The sequence below is a fragment of the Camelus dromedarius genome, chromosome 15 (genome assembly GCF_036321535.1).
Source record: "Camelus dromedarius isolate mCamDro1 chromosome 15, mCamDro1.pat, whole genome shotgun sequence".
NCBI classification, from domain to species: domain Eukaryota; kingdom Metazoa; phylum Chordata; class Mammalia; order Artiodactyla; family Camelidae; genus Camelus; species Camelus dromedarius.
Window position 1 is genome coordinate 58,816,863 of NC_087450.1, and position 10,489 is coordinate 58,827,351.

At 52.6% G+C, this 10,489-nt stretch overlaps 1 long non-coding RNA gene across 3 annotated transcripts; it reads left to right on the forward strand.

Annotated features, from left to right (window-relative positions):
- The first annotated feature begins 425 nt into the window (after positions 1–425).
- Positions 426–6,178, forward strand: LOC105091229 (uncharacterized). Of its 3 annotated transcripts, XR_010384278.1 has the most exons (5): positions 426–490; positions 939–1,525; positions 2,141–2,230; positions 2,335–2,600; positions 4,781–6,178. It is a non-coding gene; the product is annotated as an uncharacterized LOC105091229 (long non-coding RNA). The 3 variants fall into 3 exon arrangements; XR_837343.3 differs by having other exon boundaries at positions 939–2,230; XR_004141424.2 differs by lacking the exon at positions 4,781–6,178 and adding an exon at positions 3,492–3,894 and having other exon boundaries at positions 939–2,230.
- The last annotated feature ends 4,311 nt before the right edge of the window (positions 6,179–10,489 follow it).

The window sequence follows — 10,489 nt, forward strand, 5'->3', positions numbered from 1 at the left end:
AAGGAACGACAGAAAATAACCACTCACGCTTACCTGTGTTGCATTTAAAAACACAGTTCCTTATAATCAAAATAAATTAGTTCGTTGACTTGTGAATGACAATTGTACAATATGAGAGACAGCAAAGGACAAGTTAAAAAAAATACAAATTGAAGCAATCCTTGTGTTTTGATAGTGATCAAATCCTGCTTTTTTTTTTTTTTCCCCCATTTACTGCTATTTCTGTTTACAAGTGTCTTTAGTCCTGCTTGCTGCTCTGGCTCCAGCTCGGCGAGTCTGCTCTGGAGGCAAAGTTCTAGAAAGTCAATGTTAACAGGACTTTGCTCTTTTGTAAGAGCTGCGGTGCTTCGGCAGTTTGCGGGCTCTCAGCCAGGCTGTTCCAGCCCCGCCGTCCACACCCCCCCCCCACACGCCTGTCCCTCCGAGGAAGGCTGGCCAGGCACTGGGCTGCCCCAGCTGTTTCTGATGCCCTCCCCCAGGATTCCTCTGGGTGAGTGACTCAGCATGACTCAGCAATCTGACTCTTTTTAGGGGACCCAGGGTATTTTGCCACACAATCAACATACGGTCAACATTCACACTGTTTAGCAAAACCCTTGTGAATGAACACAACAGGGGAAAAAAAAGGCCCAGATTTCCTCACACCCAAACTGGAGAGATCAGCTCAAGGATGCAGAGGACAAGTTGGGAAAGGCATCTTCCCCAGGGCAGAGCAGTGGCTCAGAGGCTGGGCGGAGAGGAGGAGGAAGAGGCAGTAACTGCGGCGTCTCTTCCTCGCGTGACAAGGAGAGTGGCCGGGAGACCTGAGAGACAGCTCCCACCGTCTACTGCAGTTGTCCCCATGGCTGTATCAGCTTGATTTATTTGGGGGAAAGCTACCCTTTATTTAAAATTTTTAAGCTTAGTGAATCTTTAGCTTCTTTTCTTTTTCTCTCGAGGTGGCACGAAGTCTGGCTCTTTTGAAAGGCCATCACAGCCGCTGACACTTGGCAGACTCTGCAGACGGGATTTTGACGCTGCGAATCCCATTGGGAGGGCCACGCTGGTGACCTCCTTGGAAAGCCAGTGTGAGCTCCTGAGCTCTGGGACTGTTTTCCCTCTGCGTTTCTGGGGTCATGTGTTAAGCCTTCCGTTAAAGAGCAGTGTCTTTGAAGCGGCTGCTTTGGGCCGGCCTCCTGGTCCCAGGATGGTTTCTCGGTATTTGGTGATCATGTGACAGAGAGCAGACACTGGATTCCTCGCCTTTTAGAGTTCAGTGTTTTCTTCAGCTGAAGAAGCTTGTTATGCTTTAGAAAGATTTTGCTTTTTAAGTCATAAAGTGGAGCTTGAAGACTGGAAGAGGGTTTTATTTTGTGTGTTTCGTTTTAATGTCTAGACTCTGCACTGGATGTTTGAAGGGCCTGGGACAGAGGACTCGAGACTGGCGAGACTGGTGTGGGGAGGCTTTGCAGGATGTCAGTTGGTCCTCAGGGAGTGGCACCGAAGAGTCAGTCTTGGACTCAGAGTTAATCCCAGACGCAGACAGGTTCGGTGGCTTTCCATAACCCTCTCTCCTGTCAACCTGTTTTGACTCTTTGAACAGTACCTAATACCCTCGGAATGTTCTCATACAATAAATCCTGGGAGAGCAGGGCCTAGGGCATCCTCACCCTGTACCCCAGTACCTACAACTGTGTGCGGCATGGAGCGTGTGAAGGAATGAATGGAGATGCATTGGAAACGTTGGCTGTAATGAAAAATTCTCTACATCAAAGTCCATTTACTGATTCTCATTTTAAACCAAGAACTCAGTGTCTCCTGTTCCCCCCCAAGTCGCCCGAGAACAAGGCAATGAGAAGGCCCGTGTCTGTCCTGGAAAATGTGTGCTGAGCAAGGAATTCCAGGGAGAAGGAAAAGCTGAGGAATTTGACACTGACACGGAAGTCCAGGCTGAGCACAGACCGTGTAACCATTTACCAATGGATTTTGACCGTCAGGGAATGATTCCAAGTGCTTTCTGATCCTGTCGGGATCAAGAGAAAACCAGTAGTTGCTTTTTAAAAAAATGTGATGCTCACATGATTGGAGTTTCATTTTGTTTAATTTTTAACCGACAGTACCCCCTTTGAGCTTGCTTCTGGAAAGAAAATTGTGTTTACAGGTGACCTGCTGTTTATCAGAGCCAGCATGCCGGTGGGCAGAGGGAAGGCAGCGCAGGGCTTCGCAGAGATGTCACAGTTTCCCTTGGATGGTACTGGTTTTCCCCCTATGTAAAGTCCTTTGGAAACTTAAGTAAATTCCAGCTCAGATCTCTCCCCTCCCCCCATATGGACTGAATGTTTGTGTCCTCCTCAGATTCCTATGTGGAAGCCCTGACCCCAGTGTGATGGTTTTGGAGGTGAGCCTTTGGGAGGTGATCAGGGTTGATGAGGTCCTGAGGTGGGGACCACCATGATGGAGTCAGGTCCTGATAAGAAGAGTCACCAGAGAGCCACACCCCCGACCCCACGGGAAGAGACGGCTCCCACCAGACACCGAATCTGCCTGCCTCGTGCTCTTGGACTTGCAGTCTCCAGAACTGTGAGAAATAAGTGATCGTCATTAAAGCCACCCAGACGGTGGTAAGTTGTGACAGCAGCCTGAGCTAAGCGTCCCCCCACCCATATACTCCCCACCTCAGTCCTGGGTCCCTGGGTCCCTGAAGCTGGCCCCTCTGAGGGCCGTTCCCTTTGGGAAGTCGCAGCGGCCCGGGACCCTGGCAGACACTTTCCCCTCTGGTCCCTCCCAGCTCCCCAGCCCTCTGGATGACGTCCAGGCTCTGACTGTCCCGAGGACCCCAGAGTGCGCCCCGGCCCCCTTCCAGCCCCAGCTGTCACCCCCTGCTGCTCTCGCAGGTGCTGCTGCCAGGCCTGCTCGCGGCTCCCTGGGGCCCTGAGCTCTCCTGAGCCTGGTGGGGTGTGCGCCTGCCTGTCCCACTCTCGGGGACTCTCTTCACCCCTCTTTCCTGGCCTGGCCCTTCTTTGTCCTTCAGTCTCAAAAGTCACTTCCTCTAAAATCTTCCCTGGCCCACCGGGGCCGCCTCCCCCAGAGCGTCACCCTCAGAGCCAGCATCGCTGGGCCAGGCCGGGCCGGGCCACTTCCCGGGGGCGCCCTGTGAGCTCTTCCGCAGGGGGACGGCGGTGGTGCGTGGCCCTGGGAGGGGGGAGAGCTTTCATCACTCCAGGTGGAGCCGTGTCCAGGGGGCAGAACTACCTCGGTCTCCACCAGGGCACAGGGGCAGTGGCCCACAGAGTGTGGCCCATGACATCAGTGCCACTGGGAACTGTCAGGGATGCCAATTTTCAGACCTCACCCCAGACTGGCTGAATCAGAAGCCCCGGGGAGGGGGCCCAGAGGTCTCTTCCCACCAGCCCCCCAGGCGGCTCTGACCGCCCTGGGCTGGGGAGGGAACGTGGGAGGAGCCGCGGCTGCTTCTCTGCCCCCACCCCCACCCCACGTCCGTGTGCCCTCAGGTTTCAACATAAACACCCAGAGCCTCCGGGCGGTGACCCCTGTGTCCTGAAGGCACACTCAAAGGGGACAGCTTAGCACCCATAGCTTACAACCAAGTGTCAACACGTCCACTGGGGACCAGGCCGAACTGGACAGGACGAAAGGGAGCTGAGCGCGCGTCGGTGTTTCCAGCTGAAGGCTCAGCTGCTGCCGTGGCCCCCGGGCTTCTAGCCCAGCCCACCCGACGGCGTCGGGAGGCAGCACTAAGGAGCCTCTGGTCGGGGAAGAAAAGGAGGCGGAAGTCCAGGACTCGAGCGGTGGACACTGCTTGGAGTCCCGGTGAAGGTGCCTGTGGCTTGATCAGGCCCGGATATCTAATTTATGTTGTTCATCGACTCATAAAAATGTTACTGCCAAAAACGAGCCCCGAAGGTCACTTTGTGCTGTTTTGAAAATTACAGTTGAGAAACAGAGGTCTCTCAGCCACTCTGCACCCTGCATCCTTGGCAGACGTCCGCACCAGGAGCAGGGTTCCGGCTCTGCCAGGTGCCCCGGTCTTCAGCAGAGATGCCCTCAGAGCCGGGAGGGGTCCTCTCACCAGGAGCACGGTGGCCCCCAGGGCAAGCCCGCCCCTTCCTCTTCTCTTGGGCTGCTAGGGGGTGGGGGCGAGGGGTGTAGGGGTGTTGGGGAGTCATCAGACTGATTGTGCCACTTCCAATAAGTACCTGCCCCGTTGTTGGAGGCTTTCCAAGAATTTAGGGGGTACATAGCTCCTTGTGTTCTTTGGGTTTTGCCAAAATCTTGGGCAAAGGGAAAATTTGCCACCAACCTGGAGACCTGAACTCTCCCCCGGTATAGCCTGGAAGGTCTCTCATTTAAGATCTGCAGGCACTTTCGTGGCCCACCGTCCAGTTAGAAGAGGCCCGTTCCTGCCCCTTGTAGAGCCCTCCCCGGCCCCCCAGGCATAAAGAGCCCAGGGAGCATTTCGTACCAGGTTGTTGCTATTTCTGCCTCCCCAGGACGCAGTGAGCTTCCAGGGGATCAGCTCAGTGCGTCTTGTTACAGGCTTCCCCGGCACTTTGCACCTGCCAAACACCCAGACGTCCTCAGTTAACGCTCATTGACTGAATCAATTTTATTCTCAGCAGAAGTAAGATGACAATGAATAAGAGACACATAACCAGGTCACAGGTATCCACGACATTGGGAGAAAGAAAAGGACCTGGACATATATACTGATGGCAAATTTTGATTGGCTTATTTCACTGACAAGTTCGTTTACCTTAATCGACACACATTCTTCCTCTAGGAGACACTACATGGTTTGAGAAGATGAGCGCTCAGCCACCAGGTTTGCCGGCCAAATGGTGCATTGGGACAATAGGAGGGTCTGCATGGGGGACCCACAGAGCCACTCGGACGTGGGGTGCACAGAAAGCAGGGGGAGAGAAGTGCGAACGTCAGCTAGTCCCTTGTTGCTTTCAACTGACTTTCTAAGACTGAAGGATGTAGATGTTAGCTTGTCATCACGGCTCTGACTTACTTGTTTCCCAAGACGAGGCAAGACCACAGCCTGGCGGGGAAGCAGGTACAGTGTGAACTATTAGATGACCAGCTTCGGTAGGATATCCTTTCCCGTCGCATTGCTCAGAGGTACTGTGCTTCTGGAAATTGCCTTCACTTGGAATATTACTGCCATTTCAAAAGGGAGGGGGGAAAACACATTCCCCTTTTCATTAGTTTGCACCTCACTCCTCTAAAGCACTGAAGTCACATAATAAGCCTCTAAAAGTTTCTTTCTGGGAAGCACTCCTTACGATGCCTGGAAATTTCTGATTTATCACCTGAAGAAAACCAGCATTTTCAGAGCTAGTCTGCGATTGATCAGGATGTTGGGAATTTGCCCCAGAAGGGGTGTGCCACTGACACTTGCACTAAAATGAAAATCTTAGTGTTTAGTTCCTCCTGTCGCCTATAAAGCCACTCTGCCTCCCACCCCCCCAGATGCTGCTTCAGTTGGGAGAGAGCCTGGTTCCTTCCTCGCCAGCTCAAGGCTCAGAGCGTTTCACTCTTCTTGCTGCGTAGGTGATGCTTTCGAAGGGAGTTTGAGGAACTGAGGTTATTTAATTGGGGGAGAGGTCAGGAGTGACTGAGGGCTGCGTTCAGGTGGTTGCAAGGCTTCGGATGACCTGCTTGTCTCCTTTTCTGCACGAAGCTGCTTAGTTTCAGCTCCAGGAAGGGGGCCTGGGAGGGCTGCATCCTGAGACATGTCAGCCGGGTTCCTATTTCCGAGAGACGGAGAGGAGACAGACGAGGCTCCCAAGTGAAGATGTTAAGGGAAACTGTGCCTGGGAACTTCGGAGTCAAGCCTCCTTCCCGAAGAGGACGCCCGAGACATTCACTGCAGAGAAAACAGCCCTCCTGTCTTGTGAACGAGCTGGTGGGAACTGTCAGGACAAACATGCGGTGAGAAGTCCGTGTTCCAGGTGGACAGAGGTCTAAAACTGGGGTGACACAGGTTCCGCCCTCCGCTCTGCTGCTGGTTGACTGTGTGTGGACCACAGCGGCGGCAGGGAGGGTGTGGCTGGGCAGACAGGAATCTTCATCCTCAGAGCCTCGGAGGCTAGGGAAGCAGGGAGAGTTCTGCTTCCATCATCAGATGTCCTTAAGAAGAGACTCAACAATAAAGGAACCTCTGTGCACCCACTGTGGGATAGATGTGTTCCTTCTCGCATTCATTCATTCATTCATTCATTCAGCTTGATCATCAGTGCTGCGGCAACTACCAGAATGGAAGCCTCAGAAGCAAGGATGAGAGGTGAGGCAGAGGGACAAAGGTGCATGTTGCGAGGCTGTGTGGTGCGTTCCAGGAGAGAGGCGAGCCTGGGGTGCCGGGAAGCCCAGAGCAGGGGGCTTAAACCAACCTGGGGAGCGTGGGGCGTGGGAGACAAGACTTCCTGGGGAGGGGGGGCTCAGAAGACGGTAGGCATGGTGGGCAATTATAATGATAACGCTGATGAGGTGACAGGTAAGGAAATGCCTTGAAGGGTCTGCCTTCCGTGTCTCTTCTCCCAGAGGTGGGCCCTGCTTTCCCTTTGGGAGTCTGAGCACAGGGTAGGGAATTCAAGCAGAGGGAAGCGGGGAGCGGGCACCAGTGGAGGGGCAGCGAAGAGCCCTGCTGTGTGTCCACCGGGTGCTAAGGCAGGACCTCAGGCCAGGCCACATCCCGGAGGACCAGGACTGCGTAGCTAACGTTGTGGGCAGTGTGCCCTTGCAGATAAATGTTTGACCTGCGTGGTCAGCGGTGATTTTGAAGCAGATGGGGAACAAGGTCTGATTGTCTCATTGGAGAGATCCCTGGAGGCTGCGTGGAGAGCTTCCGGAGGGAGGGAGTGTAAGAGGGGGAACAGATCAGGGAGCAGGGTTGGAGTGGGCAGGAGATGCGAGGGAGGGAGTGTCACGCACACCATCAGCCCCAGCCCTTGTCCCCACAAGGACACTGCGGCTCAGGGTGGACCTCGGAAACCCAGCAGGCAGGTCGAAGGATTCCAGGGCAGCTTTCCTGACTCCGGGGTGAGCAGGCTTTCCAAACGAGGGTGACCTTTTGTCTGCCTGGTTCTGAGATTTTTTTTTTTTCGTCTAAGTCTTTCCATCCAGCCCTGCAGGCTACAATCAGGTCTCTGTCAGGGTCATGGGAGGGAGAACCCTTTCCTCTGAGCCTTTCCCTGGATGTTCCGTTTCAGCAGGTGCCTGTAGGCTCTGAATGGAGAGCCCAGGTTCCGGGCTCGCATGGGGAAGCTGGTGGTTCTGAAAGCGAAGTGGCTCACACGTGTGACCAGCCATGCTGACTGTGCAGGGTCCCCAGAGAACACACGGTCCGCAGCAGACGGGCCGTCCCCCTCCTCACTTTGGGCAGATCCTGGTGGGTGCTGCATTCGGCAAACCCTAGTCCCCTTGTCTTGTGCTGTCTGGCCCGTGGGACTAAATTGATTCACTTTTGCTCAAACACATGTTTCAAATATTTAGTTACTCCTGGTAAGTTTGGCTTAAAATTAGCTGAAATCAGAACCTAAAAGAGAAATTGGAAAATCTTCCTTAAACGCCAAAAATAAGGTCACCGAGGGAAGGTCCAAGAGTAAGAAACTTCATTCCCAAGGAAGATTATCTTGAAAAGTTAAGAAGGAGTCAGTAATGATAGAAGAGAAAGGGTCTGGAGCAAACAGGTGACTGTTAAAGGACATGGAGAAGGAGTGACTGCCCCACAGCAGGACACGCTCCCTCCCCGAGGGAGGGGCCTTGTGGACCGCCTGCCCGTGGCTGCTCATCCTGTTTCTGTCTGTGCCTTTAGGGAAAGTGCTGGGCGCCAGCAAAGCTGGCGAGGCCTCCTCCCTTTTCCTTTGAAACCTGCAATCCTGTTAATTACCAGAGTCAGCCCCAGCCACCTCCTTTGATAAGCCCCAGGTTGTTGGGGCCAGCACTGCTCAGCTTCTGCTGAAGCCTGCCCTCCTCTTAATTGCCACTTCCTGCCCAGCTCCGTTGCTTCCGGCAGGATGCACACACATCCGCAGGGTCTCCGGCCAGCTCGCAGCCTCTGGCCCGTGCCTTTGGCTTGGTCGTCAGGTAGCAGAGGAAACGGGTGTTGAACCGTATTCAATGTGAGGGAAAGCTCCCCAGCTCCCGAACTGAAGTATTTGGTTGAAAATGTTTTGAGTTTCCAAAAGGAGGAGGGAATTTTGCTGAAGACCAGGACAGGAAGGAATGAGCTTTTGGCACATCTTCATATGTTTTTTTCTTTCTCTCATCTTCCCCAGGAAGAAATTAAAGGGGATTATTGGTAAAAACAAGTGCACACATGCCGGTAGCTGTGAATACTTAAAAAGTTGCATTTTAAAAATTATTTATTTATTTATTTATTTATTTATTATTGGCATACTGTCAGTTACTATGTGTCAGTTTCTGGTGTACAGCACAATGTCCCAGTCATGCACACACATACATATATTCGTTTTAAAAGTTGCATTTTAACAGTGAAAATGAGCCAGACCCAAAAGGAAAAATCAGTAACGCTGGCTTTGTTTTTAAGTTTGGTATATTGTTAGCAATGGATTCTTGCATTAATTTTGACTTCTTAAATATTGCATTAAAATCGGATTTATCTTGATCACTGAGTTTTTTTTTTTTTTTTTGACATCCCCTTCAATTTTTCACTCAAAGCCCCACTGCTCTGAATCCCTTCATCCCAGTCCTGGCCTTGGGCTGACCCACCCCATCAGCTGTCAGTCACCTTAGCCCAGGTTCACTGATGGAGGTAAAGAAAGGCCCCCCTGCCCGTCTGCCTGGACCCTCCCTTCTCCCTTCCCTGTCTGGCAAAATCTCCTCATCCTTCAAGGGCCTGCTCAAGTGCGCCCTTCATTATTAAGCCTTTTTAGGTCCCCCCACCCTTGAAGAATCCCCCTCCCCAGAGCACCCACCGCACCTGTGCCCACCTGTGCCCACCTGTGCGCTAGCCTGGATCTCTGTGCAAGTGAACTTCCCCTGTATCCGCATCTGCGCTCCTCACCAGACAGTAGGGGCAGGTACCACGCTTTATCCGTTGATGCCTTGCTGGGTCTTCTTAGTATAGAGTTGATGAACATCCACTGAATAAAGTGGAATCACAGGATGCTAAGATGATTTTTCTGAGTATTAATAAGCCTTTAGTTTGAAAAAAAGAGAACTAGCCACGTGTGAGTCCTTTGCTCTGTTCCTGCAACCATGGGACCCTTCTGCTAGTCTAGTGATCAGCCATCTCTGATTGGTGGCTTGTTGGGTGGGGCCGGGGAGGGGGGAAGTGGTTACATCTGGGAGTGCAGGAATTTGGAAGCTCAGGAGGGTTGTGGCTGGATGGGGAGGGAGGAGGACAGGGTTAGAGGAGGTATTGGGGGGGTGGGGGGGCCGGGAGGGACGCCCACTGCCTGAAGCTCATTCAGTAAATATTTGCTGACCAGTTATAGGATTTGATTGACTAAGAATTGTGTTTCCAAACCAGAGGTGTAATTGGATAGAGGGTGGGGAGGGTGTCAGGAAAGGCAGGGGGGCCCTCCAATCAGGCGACTCTGGGAATGAGGAGGCATCTTGGGGCACCGAATGGCCCAGGTGAGGGAAGATGTTGACAGAAAGATGAAAAGTGATTAGGTGACATCCTTCCAAAATGTAGATCTTCAGAGTGATCTGTACATATATTTTTTTTTTCCTTTAAACTCAGGTCAGAGAAATGAGGAAGTTAAATGCTGTGGAAAGGCTATTGGTAACTCCAGGCAAAATGAGTTGATCATATCTTTAGTTTTACTGCTCTGAGATATTTAAGGAAGATAAATAGGTTTTGTAATGAGACTACAGTGTGCAGACTATTTGGCTGCTATAAGCTGGACTTTTGGAGAAGCAGGGTGCAATGATTTAGGAAGATCATAAAACAGAGAAAACAAAACACAAAAACACTGGTAAATTAGAATCCAAGTGATGACGCAGGCCTTAATAAAGGCGGGTTAGTTCTCTAGGACTGTACAACAAAGGACCCCACGTGATGGCCCGGAACGACAGCCTCTGTACTGAGGAGGGTGCTGTGGGCCTGGGCCTGGGGGCTGGGGCTCCCGGACGCCCTCCCTGGGGCTCTCGGTTCTCCTGAGTTCTGGAGGCTGGAAGTCCAAGATCAAGGTGCCGGCCGAGTTAGTGCCTTCTAGAGGGAGACTCCGTTCCAGGTGTCTTCCTGGCCTGGAGATGACCCCTTGGAGTTCACACGTGCTCCCCTTGGGCGTGTGTCTCCCAGTTTCTGCTTTTTACAAGGACACTGGTCAGACTGGATTAGGGCCCACTCTAATGGCCGCACTTTACCTTGACTCCCTACCCCCAAACAAGGTCCCACTCTGAGGCCCTGGGGGTTAGGATTCCAGCAAAACTATTTTACAGGAGGGAGCCATTCAACCCGTAATAGGCCCACAGCCCTGTGGAGAAGAGTCCAGCCGAGTAGGGATCAGAGTGG